This window comes from Hemicordylus capensis, chromosome 4, assembly GCF_027244095.1.
Source record: "Hemicordylus capensis ecotype Gifberg chromosome 4, rHemCap1.1.pri, whole genome shotgun sequence".
Lineage (NCBI taxonomy): Eukaryota > Metazoa > Chordata > Lepidosauria > Squamata > Cordylidae > Hemicordylus > Hemicordylus capensis.
Genome location: NC_069660.1, coordinates 169,829,185 through 169,846,483, shown reverse-complemented (window position 1 = coordinate 169,846,483; position 17,299 = coordinate 169,829,185). Strand labels below are relative to the sequence as shown.

The window sequence follows — 17,299 nt, the reverse complement described above, 5'->3', positions numbered from 1 at the left end:
ACTTATTTTTATTAAACTTGTCCTAGAATTTTGCATATAATTTACCCATCAGAAACTAATCAGAAAGTAAAATCAAAAGAAAACAAACCAATTATGCAATACTTTAAAGTATGCCATTCTGGTGTCTAACATGCCTAAGGTTGAAATTAATATCACCTCATGGAAAAATCTATAAAAAGAAATTTGTGCTCCACAACAGTCAAATAAAATGCCCCAAAATATTAGATACCAATTTGGAGAATATGGAATGCTTTGATTACTATCCATAACTGGGGGAGATCCAGTTGCAGTTGCCACCAGCTTATTTGATAGTAACTAGGAATCAGGCCTGCTCTAGGGCTAACCCCCAGGATTCTGGCATGTGCTCCCAAATAAAACCAGAGTCTCCACATCTCTGTTGGTTTTTAATCAGGCCTTAGGTTAACAAGCTTTAAAGTTTATATTGAGATTTAAATCATTTTAATTATGTTAATGTTTTATTATTGTTGGTTGTTTTAAATGGGTTTTAGTGTATAACTGCCAAAGATGCATATACCGGGTGGTATAAAAATATGCAAAATAAATAAATAACATAGACTTGCAAAAGATGTTTTCTTATTTAAGGCAGAAACAGAACATCCAAATAGTATCACTCTTCCCACATTAAAATGGAAAGTTCTTCTACAGAAGTTGAAGCACAATGAACAGGAGCTGTGAAAGAGTATGGAAGATGAGCATCTGTCAGTAGGAATGTGCATAAAATGGGTTTTTGTTGTTTGGTTCTAATTAGAACCAAATTTGAATCAGTTCTACTGGTTTGTATTCTAAATTGTTAGAACCAGCCCATGGCTCGGTTTGAATTAGAAACCTTTAAAACCAGCTCTAAAACCTGAACTGGCCCATTATTCCCTATGGGTAGCACCTGGGGTGCCAAAGTGGGGTGTGTGGTAGGCCCCTATGAGTGACAACTACCACCCAAGCCCCATAGCAATCTTAAAAGTTTTATTATTTATCACATAGGAAATAATGGAGATTATTCTTTGATGTCACATAGATTCTACATAATGAATCCTTATGCAGAATCTATGTGCCATCAGAGAATCCAACACTATTGACATCAGAGAATTCACATGTATTGGATTTTCTGATGGCATATAGATTTTACATTGGGATTCATTATGTGGAGAAAATGGGCCAGAAAAATGGCCAGAGGCCTGAAGCCAGGCTAGCTGGCTGGGCAACAAGCAGGATGGAGGATTAGGGTCCCACCACGCACACTCACTACACAAAAAAATTTAAGCACACTACAGCTAACCAGGAAATAAAATACTTAAATATTGTCAATTTTAAGAAAAACAAAAACACAGACAGGCAGTCTGCTTCCAAAATGAAAATTGGAAGGAAACAGCTGCTTCAATAATCATAAATAAATTTTAAATAAATTTTTAAAATCCTTTTAAAAAGAAAGGCAGCCAGAAAGGGGGGAGGTAAAAATTGGGGGGAAATGGGCCAGAGGCCTGAAGCCAGGATAACTGGCTGGGCAACAAACAGGAGGGAGGAATAAGGCCTCACCATGCACTCACTCACTACACCAAAAAAAATTGTAAGCACACTATGGCCAGCCAAGAAAATACTTAAGATTGATTAAAAAAAAAAAAAATAGAAAAGTTGGGTGGGAAAGCAGGAATCAGTCAAACCTCTCTCTGGAGACTACCAGTCCAGACCTCAAGGCAAGGCAACCAAAGCAGCAGCACCAGCAGCACCAGCACCAGCACCAGCAGTAGCTCCTCAGTCTCTCTCAGTCAGCAGGCAGAGCAGCAGCAGAAATGAGCAGAAATGAACAGCAGAGACAGAGAGAGATGCCAAGCCTCAAGATGGTCTTTAAATATACTTTGAATAACCCTCTTTGGAGCAACCCCCTTGTCCCTCCCCCCGGCCAATGGGGTGACAGGTGTCCCTGAGTGATATACTTTCAAAGCTACTCAAAGGGCCAGACACATCTGGCCAATCAGGTGATCTGCAGCACAGCTAATCACTCCAAGTGACACAAGAGTCACAAAATGGATGACTGTCTCTTTCTTACACAAAATGTAGGCTTAAGTCACTCGAGTCAGTTAGAACTGGCTCTTTTAGAACCAGGCTAAGATTGGTTCAAACTAGAACTGGCTCTAATTCTTATTTTAAAGTTCGGGCTCTACCTAGAACCATTGAGCCTGGGTGGTTATATTTAGAAGCGGTTCTATATAGAACCGATTCACACATCCGTGTCAGGTCTGCCTGACTCCCATCCTGCTCTTAATGGCACCTAAAATCTGCCACTTGAGGTAACTGCCTCACATTGCCTCATAATAGGACTGCTGCTGATCGAGGCTTCTCGCACAGTATACAAACAAACCAGAAAAGAGGAATCCATGAGCAAACAGGGCTGTTCCTGTAGAGAGTTCATTACAAAAGCATATGGGCAGTACGCAGTTTATTGAAATGATGCTTTTATCACAGCATTAGCACATTCTTTAATGGAGTTTTTAAACAACAGTGAGACAATAATATTTTCAGAAGACACAACATATTCAATATAACATGCAAAAGCGTGAAGTGTGCAAAAACAACATGGAAATCACCCCAAAGTAGAGTCCATGTTTTGAAAGTTGATGGTCCCAGGTTCAATCCCTGACCCCTGATAAATGGGCAAAGAGGCACCTTTCAAATTGTGGCTACTTTGTATTTAGCAAGGGGAGATCAATTGCCTTTATTTAAATCCAGCACTGTCCCCTCCAATGTCTATTGTATTCCCTTGTATTCCATTTTGGATAAACCTCTTTTGGGACAGGGAAACATCTTATTGTTATTCTTTTTTCTAAGTAAATAACTTATCTTCAAAAAAGTTATCTTCAATTCCCAGTTCTCACCTTATGAATTTCTTCACACAGGAATACTGGGCATAATCATAGATAGTTTCTTGGGGGCATGGCTAACAGTGTAAGCAGACTTCCAGAATACCTCAAGGAGCACACCAAGGTGTGGGATGGGGGGGGGGCATTTTAAAAAACGGTTGCCCAAGAAGCTGATAAAATCTACTTAATTTTATAACCAAGTTTATGAATAAAATTCTATTTTTTTAAAGACCAGAGAAACATTGTCCTGACAAGCCTTTCTTTTTGAAGGCTAGAGTCAGAAAATGCTCACTTGCAATTCTAAGGGCACCAGAGCAGCTGAAACACTTCTTTTGCAAACAGAAGGGAATAGTGCTGCAATCAACCACTCCTGTCTCTTCCTTCTTTCAGTGAGTCCTGTTACTGTTGACTCTGAGCGTGTGCTGAGGCAAGACCCAATTTGCTTTGTATGGATTTAAGTATATCCTCAGGTCCTGAGCATGTGCAGAGTCATATAAACTTGTTCATAAACTTGGTTATAAAATTAAATAGATTCTATCAGCAGGGGCGTAACGAGGGTGGGGCAGGCAGGGCACGTGCCCTGGGCGCTATTGCAGGGAGGGCGCAAACTGCCTGCCGTGCCCCCCTGCCCCAACTGAGGTCTGGAGAGGCGCCCGCCCCCCAGCGAGCACTTGCTTTATTTCGGCCAGCATTTGCTATTTAGCTATTCCCCTTTCTCTTCCTCCGGAGAGGGAGAGAAAGGAAGAATAGATGCTTTCAGCCAGCAAGCTCTGACTGAAATGACTCCAAAGAGCTTGCTCACGGTCTTTGGAGCTCAAGGCCACGCCCCCTTTGCATGTGGTGTCAAAGGGGGCGTGGCCTCAAGCGCCAAAGAGCCAGAGCAAGGAGCTTGAGGCCCCTCCCCTTTGCATGTGACATCTAAGGGGGCGTGGCCTCAAGCTCCGAGAAGCCTGAGCAAGTTCTTTCGAGTCATTTGAGGGCTTGCTTTCAGGCAGCAAACACTGGCAAGTGCTGGGGAGGGGGAATCCTAGTAACCTGGGCTGGGTTGCTTGTTCCCATTTGCAAGCACTGCGGCTGCCTGCCCTGCTGTCTCGTCTTATGTTCTTGCTGCAAGTCCTGACCCACCCCAGAGTCCAAAGTAAGTAAATTGCCTGTGCCCCGCCTGCTCTCAAGTAGTCTCCAAAAAATTATATATGACTGGTGCTTTCTCAGGCTGATGCTTCCCCCCTCCCCCCACGGAAGATGTTTGTTTCTTTTTTAAAATGTATACAATAAAAGAAATGTAAGAGAACTGCAACAAACCAGTTTTTCAGGAGAGGCTGAAAGGGTTAAGTGAACAGAGAGTTCGTGCCTGGAGAGCATTCACATTTCTGGATCTCTCTAGAGATCCAGAAATGTGAATGCTCTCCAGGTTCCATCCTGTCCCGCTTCCTTCTTGTTAAAAAAAACACTTGTGTTTGCAGCATTTTCCAACCTGTGAGCAGTTGTGGCTTGCAGTTTGCAAGGCAGTTTTTCAATGGAAATCCTGCAAGAAGAGGGTGAGTTCAAGGAAGAGAAAGGAAGCCTTGACTGTATAGAAGAAGGGAAAACCCATTGCTGGTGGGGAAAAGGAAGGAACTGGGCTGCAGATCGAGTGCCCAGCTGCAAGGGAGGAGAGAGTGCCTTCCTTTTAGTTGTATATGGAGGAAGGGAATTTTGGTAGGTGCAGCTTTTAAACTGAGAAAGCCGATTTACACTTTCATTTGTATGAATTCAAAATTCTCTACATCCAACACATTGTACTAAATAGCCATTTAGCTCTAAAAATACAAGATGTTTGCAACTGATGTAAACATTTGCTTCCCTCAAACTGTCAAAAATTTATATTCAGTGAAACAGAATTAAAATTAACTAATTTCCTTTGCTGAATTAGATATTATTCTGAACTTCATATGATTTAAAAAATAATTGAAATGTAAATAGTCATTCAGTTAAATAAAGCCAGCTTTACATTTATATTAATGTAATTTCATTTCAAAGGAGCAGGTTAAAATTAATCTAGATTCAAATTTTGTGTGTTCAATATTAATCCAAGCAAATTGATCTAGATTTAGATTTTGAAACATAAATAACACACTTAGCTTGCTTCCAGTAAGAGTGAAATTCAGTAGAAAGTTATCCATAAACATAGGAGATATTCCAGTAGAACATGACCCTATTCTGGTCATAGGGAAAAGAACTGGGTGTGTGGGGTTCTGCTTCTTAAACACTGTACTTTGTTTATCCTTTAATTAAATATATGTATATCATAAGTGAAATGACTTTTAGAGACAGGAATTTCCTTGCAAAAATGATAGTTCCTTGCATATAGAACAACATATAAAAGACCTTGCTGTTGCCCAGGGTCTCTGATGCACTTCCTGCTTTATTGTATCCAGCTTTATGCTTACATTGTCTGCGTTTCTAGGTAAATGGAACATCATTTTATTTTATTTATTTAACATGTTTTATACAACCCAAAACTTATGTCTCTGGGAGGTTTACAACAAGATAAAAACAAATATTTTATTTATTTAACATATTTTTATACTGCCCAAATTCTTTTGCCAAATTCTTGTCCATTGCCTGTCACCCAGAACTAGTTAATGTGAAGCAAAATTTCCTGTGGGGATGTCATTTTTGTAAGAAACTGTGCGGAATAGATACATATGTATTGATCACTACTACACATGGGTTTCTGCACAACACCTGCACAGAAGAAACTTCCATGTAGAAAATGTGTCTCTTGTAAATTGACCCTATATTTTCCATCCATGACTGAGATATCTGAGAGTTAGGATATCTGAGAGTCAATAATAAAAGAACAGCACACTGCTTGTGATAGGAAGGGGCAAATTACAATGATTTCTTAGTCTGGCAAGGGCTGGTTTTGGCCCTGGCAGAACTTGGCTGTCTGCTCCTGTTGCAATTTCCTCTGTCTAGTGTGGCAAACTAATGTATCCTCCTCCCTCCTGGTGCCAAAGTAAGCACTAGTGTGGTGAATGCACATATACCCCATCATGAGCCTACTGTCATCACAAGACAAAGGCTGTCAGGAATTTGGGCAGGTGATCCTTTAGGACAAAGTCATGGTTTTTAAAAAGCATGAGATGAGGCAGAAAATGACACTGGAATCCTCACATAACTCCTGACTGTTCTAAGTCTTTAATAAAAATGGCTCATGTTTTCAGGTTTTGACCAACAACCATGTCTAGATGGTACAGTGTTCCTTTTAACAGGGATTCCCAGATGTTGTTGACTACAAGTCACATCATCCCTGTCTGGACAGGGGCGCAATTTCAGTGCTTGCCCTAGGCGCGCTATTTTCCCTAGATATGCCTCTGTCTATCAGCCATTTGTGGAGTGATTCTTAAACCTTTGACCTTTTATAGAAACCAAGCAACAGTATAAGTCTCAATTCTTCCTGCCTGCCCGCCTCCCACCCCATGGCCCTCAGTGGTGACTGGCCACTAGTTTTTTCTTCATTTTCTTCTTCTGAATGATAATCATGCTGGGCAGGGGGGAATGTCATTTCTGGAAAACCAGTGTTGAAGAAAATGACTCCCATGAGCATTTTGGAGAATATGCAAAATTCCATTAGAAATTCCTCAAAATCTACACCCTGCCCCGACTCATATTCTCCTCCTGGGAAAATTCAGAGAAATTGGTGTGTGTGTGTGTAATCTCCCCAAGTCTAGGTTACATAGCTGGGAAAGACTCCTCTCTGTAGCTTTGAAGTCCTGTTACAAGTCATTTATTTCAAAGATTTATACCTTGCCTTTCAATTGAATGATTCTCAAGGTGTCTTACAATATATTGCATAATACAAAACAAAAACAAATCCTCCATATATACATAACCTTGCAGCCCTTAGTCCTCATCCTCTGGGGGATGGCAGAGTGTGTGCTTGCCTTCCATTCTGCCACCTCTGGGCAACAGGCACCTGGAACAGAGTGTTCTTTTTGACAGGGAGTGGGCAGGAGGAGCACGTATAAGGCAGTTTCCTGTGTTCATATGAAATCTCAATAGCAGGTAACCGGGCAATTCATTGTTGATCAATGTATGCTGGGAAAAAAAATCTCAATTCTGTATCCTCTATATCGGTTTCTAAATGAGAGGCACCTAACTGTGGAAAGAAACCTTGAACACTAGAAAACCTCAGCTCAATGTGCTACATTTATGAAGAACACAAAGAGAATGTTAGCAACTGTTTTGGAAAAACAAACCATCAGAACACATGATGACACTTTATCAATGCATGACATGCCCACAAATGGGATGTAAAATGAACTTCTGGTCATTCAATCTCAAAAAGCATTTAGCAAGTCTGGCAAAGCTATTGAGGAGGAAAGCAACATAAATTATGAAAACATACATAAAGGAAGGGCCAGTGGACTTCTTGACTAGTTGAGAAAGGAGCTTGTGAAGAGGATAAGACAGAGGCCTAAAGATTATAAATGCAGTAGAGAAAGAGATCAGCGAACTCAAATGTGCTTTTTCTCTTCTAGCTTGAAAAATCAGGAAGCCTGTTTCCCAACTGTCCATCTCAAGACAGGGCCATCCTCAAATGTGCCTCAGCCCACCCAGTCTGCAGCAAGAAGGTTCACTGTACTGCTACTACTACAATCCCAAGTTCATGCCTCAGAGCAGAGAAGAGGGGTATTAACAAGAGCCCAGTGACTGGCAAACAGTATGAAGCTCCTGGATTAGCCAGGTATAAATGCCCAGACTCTGGGTTGCTACCCTTGCTAGGTACCCTCATGAGCATTTGCCATCCACTGAGTTGGAAAACACACCTGGGTATGGATTCAGGTATGACCTGGTCCTGGCACTGTGAATCTTGACTCTCTTCTTCAAGATCACTTTGCTTGCTTCTATTCATACACTAGTACCTCTGCAAAAGTCTTGTGATTCTGGATTAATATATGAAAAGGGACTCACACATCCTGTGGGAGAGCACATGAGGAGCCCACGCATCACCTGTTCTCCTATGAGAGGTTCCCTGACGAAATACCTCTCCCTTGTCCCCTGCCTATATCTCATATATCTCAGGCTTACTAACCAATCTGACCCAGAAGAAAACAGGTTCCTCAGTATGAACAGATTCTAACCCACTAATTATATGCAAATCCCATATTTTCACACCAAGAACCTGTGGGTTCTACAGTTTATTACAAAAAGAAACAGAGGGTGCAGGAACTTGAAAGGTTCCTGCACCCTCCAGCACCTATCTAGCAACTCCTGTCAGCCACCTCTTTTGTGGCCACTCTTTCCCACCCCCTACTGCTTAGTATAACATGTTGCAGCACTAAGGGGCAAGCAGGATTCCCTGTCAGCCACACCTTGCCGCCACTCCTCCCACTCTGCCACTCCCCCCCTCCACCCACATGGTGGTATCTAACATGCTGCAGCACTAAGGAGTTCCATTGCCTCCCTTCTCATTTGAGTGACAAGAGAGGTGACCAAACTTCCTAGTGCCACGTGAGCTGGATACTGAATGAGAGGCGTGCCTACGCCTGGATTAGGCATTGGGCACAGGTTTACAGGCCTGATCTCATTTAGTATCCAGCTCATGCAGCACTAGCAAGTTCGGTTGCCTCTCTCCTTGCTCAAACGAAGAGGGAAGTGATGGGACTTCTTAGTGCTGCGGCATGTTGGATACTACCAGTAAGCAGTTGGGGGGGGGGGATAGGAGTGGCAGTGGTGTGTGGCTGATGGGGAGTTCCGCTTGCTCCCCGCTCTGCACCTGGGGTGTGTCCTATCCCCTCACTTGCTCCTAGGATGTAGCCCTCCCCAAAACAGTGAGCATAGGGAGTGTAAAATGTACAGGAAGAGGAGATAGCAAGGCAAGGGAGGGTGTGGGGAGCAGCTGGGTGCAGGCTTTCAAATTTATTTTTAACAAGAGTTGTTCAAAACTGCAGGCTCTAAACAGGTGCAGGCACTTGCTGTGTGCGGGTTCTTGGTGCAAAAATACGGTACAACTACAGCAACTAAAGTGTTATTTGATAACATTAAAAGCTAGAAGTTTTGAAACAAGCCAAGAGGAATCTGCTTAGCACCATGAAAGACCAATGGAAACTGTAAAGCAGGCTTCTTTAGTAGGGATGGGCCCGGACCGGTCCGGAGGCCATTGAAAAGGCTTTGTGCGCGCAAAGGATTACTGGGAGTTTTTGTAGAGCAAGATCGGGGAAGGGGTGGCAGGGAGGTATCCTGCTGCCCCAATTACTCATTACATTACGGCGCCAGAGCGGGAAAGCGGCGGGAGGGGTAAGTAAACCCTCCCGCCGGTCTTAAAGCGACCCCCCCACCCCAGTGCCGGACCGCAGTGTGGCAGTTCCGTGCACACCCCTATTCTTTAGTTTAGCATAATGATGTAGGATAGGACTTCATCAATCAAGATATACAGTTCTATACAATCACAGCATCTCCAGGTCCCAGCTCTGCTAATACAGCTTTCCTAGAGATAACTTTTCTGAACTCAGTCTTGTCTCCCTTGCGATGTTTGGTCAAATCTTCACTAAGACTGTTCACATGAGCAGCCCTACCTGGGCTTGTAAAGCCCTACCCAGGTAGGGCTGCCTGTGTAGAGCACCAGGATTGAGTCCGATCCTGGGGGTTGCCCTGCTGGGCAGCCAGAGGTTTTCCCCAGGGCTATTATTATTATTATTATTTAAAATATTTATACCCTGCCGTTCCAGTGCACTACTGATCGGGGTGGCTCACAACAATAAGATAGACACGAGATACAATGAAAGTAATAAAATTAACTAAATTAAACAAGAAAAGAAGAAAGAAGAAAAAAGTAGTCAGATTAAAAACCACAATCATTAGGTTCAAAATTAAAACTGAAAATTATAAGAAGCTAAAGAACCTACCAGATATAACAAAAAATAATAATGGAGCATTAAAAAACCTCCTTTAAAAGGTGCATTTTCAGCGTGGTGTAGTGGTTAGAGTGCTGGACTAGGACCGGGAAGACCCGAGTTCAAATCCCCATTCAGCCATAATACTAGCTGGGTGACTCTGGGCCAGTCACTTCTCTCTCAGCCTAGCCTACTTCACAGGGTTGTTGTGAAAGAGAAACTTAAGTATGTAGTACACCGCTCTAGGCTCCTTGGAGGAAGAGCGGGATATAAATGTAGTAATAATAATAATAATAATAATAATAATAACAATAATAATAATAACAACAACACTGAGGGAGGGAGCATGGCAAAGCCAAGGGGCCACAACTGAAAAGGCCCTGTATCTAGTCCCCGCCAACTCGATCTCCGTTAGTGGCAGGGTCATGAGCAGGGCCTGAGATGATGAGCAGAAGGCCCTGGCAGATTCATATGGGCAAATGCGGTCTTACAGGTACCCCAGGCCCAAGCTTTGTCAGGCTTTAAAGGTCAATACCAGCACCTTGAATCTAGCCAGGAAGCGGACCAGTAGCCAGTGAATCTGACGCAGGATGGGTGTAATACCCGTGAAGTGATTTGCACCCACAAGCATCCTCTTGGGAGCATTCTGAACCAACTGAAGCTTCCGAACAGTCTTCAGGGGCAGCCCCACGTAGAGCACATTGCAGTAATCCAATCTGGATGTTACCAATGCATGAGTGACTGAGGTCAGGTCTGACTTCTCCAAGTAGGGTAGCAGCTGGCGTACCAGCTGTAGTTGGTAAAAGGCGCTTCTGCACACTGCTGCCCCCTGCGCCTCCAAGGACAGTGTTGGGTCCAGAAGCACCCCCAAGCTGCGGACTTTGTCTTTCAAAGGGAGCGTGACCCCTTCCACGACCAGACTTACCTCATTACTCAGATGATCAGTTCTACCAACCCAGAGCAATTCCGTCTTATCTGGATTGAGTTTCAGCTTGTTTGCCCCCATCCAGTCCAAAACAGCCTCCAAGCCCCAGTTCAGAGCATCCACTGCCTCCCTGGTGTCTGCTGACTTAAAAGATAGGTAGAGCTGGGTGTCATCAGCATATTGATGGCACCGCAGCCCACACCTATGGATGACCTCTCCCAGGGGCTTAATGTAAATGTTAAACAGCATGGGGGACAGAATAGATCCTTGTGGCACCCCATAGGCCAAAGGCCAAGGGGTGGAGCAGGCATTTAGAGCTGAGCCATTTTGGAAGGGTGGTATACAAATCAAATAAATAAATAATTAATTAATAAAAATCTCCCAGAACCACCTTCTGCGTATGACCCTCTAGGTAGGAACGGAGCCACTGTATAACCGTGCCCCCAAGTCGCAACCCAGAGAGACATCCCAGAAGGATACCATGGTCGATGGTATCAAAAGCCGCTGAGAGGTCCAGGAGGATTAACAGAATCACACTTCCTCTATCTCCACGCGTAGGTCATCCAACAGGGCAACCAAGGCAGTTTCAGTGCCATATCCATATCCAAAGAAGCATTCACCACCCCTGCCACCCAACGGACCCAGTACCTCCCTACAAGCCTTCACCAACCATGAAGGGCAAGGGTCGAGGACACATGTGGTAGGCCTCAACCTTCCAAGCAGCCTGTCCACCTCCTCAGACAACACAGTCTGAAAACCATCCAATATAACAAGACCAGACGGTGCGTCAGCAACATCCAGTTCCGGTGCCGCAAAAATCTTGGCATGCCAGTCAGAACGGAAATGAGCTATTTTATCTGCAAAATGTAAAGCAAGTCGGTCACAGTGGGCTGCTGAGTGTTCTGTTTAATGGTCTTTGGGGTCCTTACATAGGAGGCCCCAAACCACGCAAAAAAGCTCCGCTGGACGACATTGTGCCGATGCGATGGTGGCGGGAAAGTAGGATTTCTTCGCCACCATCACCACCATGGAGTAGGCCCTAATATGGGCTCTAGGCTGTGTTCGGTCACATTCATTCTGAGTTTTCCTCCAACGATGCTCAAGCCGTCTACCAGCCTGCTTCATTGTCTGCAACTCACCTGTATACCAGAGAGTCACTGGGGGTCAGCGGGTCAGGAGAGGGCGCCTAGGCGCGACCGTGTCAATCGCCTGACCTCCTACCAAAGGGAGACCAGGGTGTCAACAGGATTGTCCACTCTCTCAGCAGGAAACTCTCTCAGAACCATCAGGAATCCATCAGGATCCATAAGCCTATGGGGGCAGACCATCCTAACTGGTCTCCCACTGCTGCAGAGGTGTTGTGGGTTCACCCTCAGTTCAGTCTTCACCAGATAGTGATAACGGTGTTGAGGCTTCCTGGGCTATCCACGGAACACCACTGTCCACCATTGACCTGCCACATGTGTGGGACAAGAAATCAATTGAGACAAGCCCATGGTCATCATGGAGGACATGAAGTCCTGAGCTGCACCAGACAAGGCGGCATCAGCATGGATGTTAAAGTCCTCCAAAACTAACAGCTGTGAGGTCCTCAACGCCACATCCAAGACCACCTCAAGCAGCTCAGGCAGGGATACTGTTAGACAGTGGGGTGGGTGGTATACCAACAGAATCCCAACTTTGTCTCGCGATCCAATCACTACATGCAGGCACTTGAAGTTATCAAAAAGGTAGACAGTGCATCTGGTGAGGGGGATGGTCTCCCGATGAACCAGGGCAACCCCACCTCCCTGCCCACCACACCTTGGCTGATGCTGCACCCGGAAACCCGCTGGGCACAACTGGGAGAGATTTACATCATCCCCCTCAACCAACCAGTCTCTGTAATGCATGCCAAGTCTGCGTGCTCATCCAGAATAATCTCCTGGATAGCTGTGGATTTTCCATGTATGGACCTGGCATTTAGTAGCACTAGCTTCAGGCAAGGTGGGCTGTTAGGAGAGTTACTGGGTTCTCCTTATTACCCGGGTAGAAGGGTGTGAGCATGCCCTCGTACCTGGGATCCTGGTTGTGTGGCTGCTCAGGCTTCCTGCAGTACCCAAATACTGGGCTTAGAGTGCCCAGTTTGCAAGGAAATCTCTCAATGCACCATGCTCCTTGCATGGTGCACAGTGCATTGTGGGATTTCTGGAGGCCAGGCTGCATTTCCCTGGCCTCCAGTCCAGAAAATTGTTCTGCTTGCCGCAGCGATGATCATATGTGCGACGGAGCAGCCCCCTGCGAGGATCACTGAGATGCTTTCGTTTTTATAATTCTAATTTTTTAGCTTTTTAAATAACTTTTAATTTGAAACTTAATTCTGATTGTGATTTTAGCCTGGATGTTTAACTTGTTTACTTAAATATTTTAAATAAATAATAATAAATAATCATGTGGGGGAAGATAGGTATACTCCTGCCTTCTCCCCAGCCCTCCCTAGCCACCAGGAATTTGGGTTGTGTGAATGACCTCATTGTGTGGAATTTATGACATTTTTTTGGTGTAAATTTTTACACATACCTGCCCATGGCAATTCTTACAAAAGCCATTATTTGGATGCTAAATTAGATTTCAAAATGGGAACAGAAGACAGGGGTATCACTATATCTCCTCAGTTACCCTGGTTATTTGTAGTATCTAGTACTTAGCTGCAGATAAGAGGTTGGTTGGGATGAGTCACTGAGCCGACTCCAGTTCAATTAACACAATTCAATATGAAATGGAATTAAAAACACTTTCTTTGGCCTTGAATGTTTCTCTCAAGAAGCATGGTCTCCATTTAGGGATGGTGAGTACATTTGTGGGCATGGGGGGATACCTAGCACAACCCAGAGATTCTCCTTCTCCTTATACTTTTACATTTGCATTGTATTGGCAAAACTGTATTGGCAAAAAAATTGGCTTACCATTGATCTATAGTTTGAACACTGCTAAACCTTTCTGAGAATCTCTCCCCGTCAGCACCCAAATTTGCACCACTGCAAGAAAAGATGGGATGGTGCTTTCTTGTTGATTCAAGCAAGGTGCATAGGAAGAATTCCACTGGAATGAGGTTGCTGGAAAATGAGTCATCTGGGCAAGTATTACAGGCAGAGAAGCTGCTGGATGATCTAGCATGCAGCAGCTTGACTTAAATCTTGTCATACCTGCCACCTATTAGAGTGTGTGTTTGTGCATGTGTATATGTGCGCACACACACATGCTTGTGTGTGCATGACAGTGAAAGGGACTGTGCTTTATAGGCCATTAGGCTAGAGGCAGCCATGTCTACAACCTTAGAGGTATGTGGAAGGATGTTATGTGAATAAATGAAACTCCCGTACACTGAATCAAATCAATAGTTATTTGAACCAGTACTGTATATTCTGCAATACTATTGAGTTGGGTTCAACATTAGGAAGAATTCCTATCTTAACGTTTTGTTCAGCACTGAAACAAGCTGCCTATGGAGACTTCTCCATAGATTTTATATCATCTACCTTGAGTGGGATCTAGAGGCATTTTGATGTGCCCATGTTAAAGTTGTGCCCATGTTAAAGCCAGCATAGCATAGTGGCTAGAGTTTTGGACTAGGACCAGAAAGACCCGAATTTCAATCTGCATTCAACCATGAAACTCACTGGGTGACTCTGGTCCAGTCACATATCTCTCAGTCTAACCTACCTCACAGGGTTGTGATGATAAAAATAACCATGTTAATAACCTCTGAGCTCCTCAGAGGAAGAGTGGGATATAAGTGTAAAAATTTGAGAGAGAGAGAGAGAGAGAGAGAGAATGTCACATTGCAACTGGCAACTGAACTACAGCAAGATGTTTTTTAATTTCAGAAAGACAGTGGAATGGCATGGATAGAGGCTTTACATATTGACGGAATCACATGGGAGGTGGCAGTCACCACACTGCTCCAGATAATGGTCACAAACCATCCCCCAGTTAAGTACACCAAAGCCCACTTATATCAACTGATTTAAGCTTGTATAACCCTTCATTAGACCGTATATAATGTGTAAAGCAGCCGTAAGATTCTGCAGTGAGGAGAATGTAACAGTTTATATGCATAACTACGACTTGGTAGTGAGGGAATATCAGGACTTTTCCTGTTTGCTGTGTATATGTTCACTGTGGGACATATGCTACTTTTATTAATACATGAACTCTCTTCAAAGTTCAGGTTATAAGAATATAAGAAAAGGCCTGCTGCGTCATACCTGAGGTCCATTTAGCCCAGCATCCTATTTCCAACGTTGGCCAGCCACAAGCAAGGCATGAAGGCAACAGCTCCCTCCATAGCTGAACATCTCTCTGAACGTGGAGTGGCTCATAGCTGATAATATTTATCCTTTGTTTTTAAAGCTATTTATTTATGCCATATTTATGTATGTCATGACCGTACCTTCTGGCAATAAATGTTGTAAGTTAATTATGTGTGCTGTGTGTGTGTACATGAGCAAGTCCCTTGAGTATAAGCTGGACTAGAAGATCTCGAAAGTACCTTCAAACTCTAAAATTCTATTATTCAGACTGTGAATGGGCTGGCTAAAACCTTTCCCCTTGATGTTTGTCTTCCTCATTCAGCGGTGGGCTCTCCTCACTGGAAATTTTCAAAAAGAGGCTGGATTGTCATCTGTCAGGATTGTTGTAGCAGTCTCCTGCACTGAGCAAAGGAGTGGGCTAGAGAAGACCTCCATCATCCCTTCCAACTCTCAGCTTCTGATTTTTTGAAGTACTTTGTTCGTCTTGAATCTACAGTCCATCAATTTCTTTGAATGACTGACGCCCCCTTCACATGTAACATGAAACCAGAGTTTGAGGGGCCAGAGGTTGCCAAACTTGCACATCTGAATGCAGGAAACTCCGGTTCCATGCAGAGAGTGACTCGAGATTTCACTCTCCAAACTCCAATTTGAACGCTTGGGTTGTAGTGAGTTTCGCTGCTCCAACCTAAGGTTTTAGTTCCCCAGAGTGGCATGCAAATGCAGAACTGGAGGTGGAACCTGGGATTGGAAATGGACAGAGAAGCAGGGGGGGGCGGGGGGAGGAGAGAGAGAGATTGAGATCAGTCTGGCTCGTGATGCTTCTTTGAACCTGTATAAAACTTTGTTAACAGGAAAAAAAACCCACTTGAGTTGAGGGAGGAAACTCTTCCCGTACTCCAGCTGTGATTGACTGTGTGGGCTGTCCTTCGTGCAAGAAGGAAGCCTGCACAGCCAGTTCTCCCTCCTCTCTGTAGTCTCCCTGACTGCAGAGAGCTTGCTCTCCATTATGTCTGAATTCAGACAGGAGAGTGGGTGTGGGTGGGAAGTGGCACTGCATGTCCATGGAACATGGTTCCATGGTTCCACATTATATGTGAATGTGTTTCACACATTCACACATGTGTTCATGTGTTCAAATCCCCATTCAGCCATGATACTTGCTGGATGACTCTGGGCCAGTCACTTCTCTCTCAGCCTAACCTACTTCACAGGGTTGTTGTGAGGAGAAACCTATGTATGTAATATACCGCTCTGGGCTCCTTGGAGGAAGAGTGGGATATAAAACATAAAATAAAATAAATAAAAATGTGACCCATATTCTTATTTTATGAGGAAAAGAACATTCTCCCCATCAATGTATCCACATCCACCCCCACCCCTTTATAATTAGCAATTATAAATTGCTATTGTGTCCTTTCTAGACGGTGGCCTACATACTGTGCAGCATGATGCTGATGGTGAGAAATCCCATTCTTGCTGTGGTCCAGCTTTAAAACACAGGCCTGTGCTACTTGCAGAGGCAGGATGCTCACCTCCCTCCAGAGCATTGTGCAATAGCATGGTGAAATGCTCCTTCCGTGCAGAATAATGGGAAAAGTGTTGCACTGTGCAATTGCACAACGCACTGCGGGAGAGCACCCTGCCTCTGCAGGCAGCATAGGCCTGTGTTTATAGCTGCAGAGCAGCGAGAACGGGATCTCTCACCATCAGCATTGTTCTGTATAGTATGTAAGACTGTAATTTTTCTAAAAGAAAAAGAACTATGCTTTTGCTTTTCCTTGTGGCAAAGGCAGTACAGCTCTCAGTCTGATAGCTCTTTACACACACACACACACACACCAATTTTGTTATTTCTTCTCCTTCCCCTCCCCCACCACAAATTCTGTGCTATCCAGGATACCACTGACAATAATTAAAATTTTATTGGTTGTGGAAATATTTCTCCTTAAATGAGAGGAAGTCTCCTGAGCACCACTTCTCCACTCTCCTTCTCCACTCATTCAGTAAATATTAGCTAAGCACTAAAGTTGCCTTTGGAAGGGGGGAAAAAACCCCTGATTTGCTTGTTTTTAATGTTGAGCAGATGGGTTGACAAATCTAATGAAGAAGACAGCCTGCCTCTGCAGAGTCAGCATAACCTGCATGTGAGAAAAGGCTTATGAAATGGATTCCTTTCCATATCTTCCACTCACAGCCCTACAGGAGTCTTCAGCACGCTGTTTGCCCTCTATTCACCAGCTCAGCATTAAATGGCCAGGAACAGCTGTTCCTGATGGATACAGGTGGACACAGGCCTTGGAAAAGCCTGGAGCAATTGGTTATGCG

At 44.0% G+C, this 17,299-nt stretch overlaps 2 long non-coding RNA genes across 16 annotated transcripts in view; one reads left to right on the top strand and one right to left on the bottom strand.

Moving 5' to 3' along the window:
• The window catches only part of LOC128322713 (uncharacterized), an 80,309-nt gene extending 78,438 nt beyond the window's left edge, over positions 1-1,871 (bottom strand). For both annotated transcript variants that reach the window (XR_008305920.1, XR_008305921.1), the window contains exon 1: positions 1,677-1,871. This is a non-coding gene — a long non-coding RNA (uncharacterized LOC128322713). The remainder of the gene's footprint in view (positions 1-1,676) is intronic.
• LOC128322712 (uncharacterized) overlaps positions 1-15,138 on the top strand; it is a 255,068-nt gene extending 239,930 nt beyond the window's left edge. For all 14 annotated transcript variants that reach the window (XR_008305912.1, XR_008305907.1, XR_008305904.1 and 11 more), the window contains one exon: positions 14,546-15,138. This is a non-coding gene — a long non-coding RNA (uncharacterized LOC128322712). The remainder of the gene's footprint in view (positions 1-14,545) is intronic.
• The last annotated feature ends 2,161 nt before the right edge of the window (positions 15,139-17,299 follow it).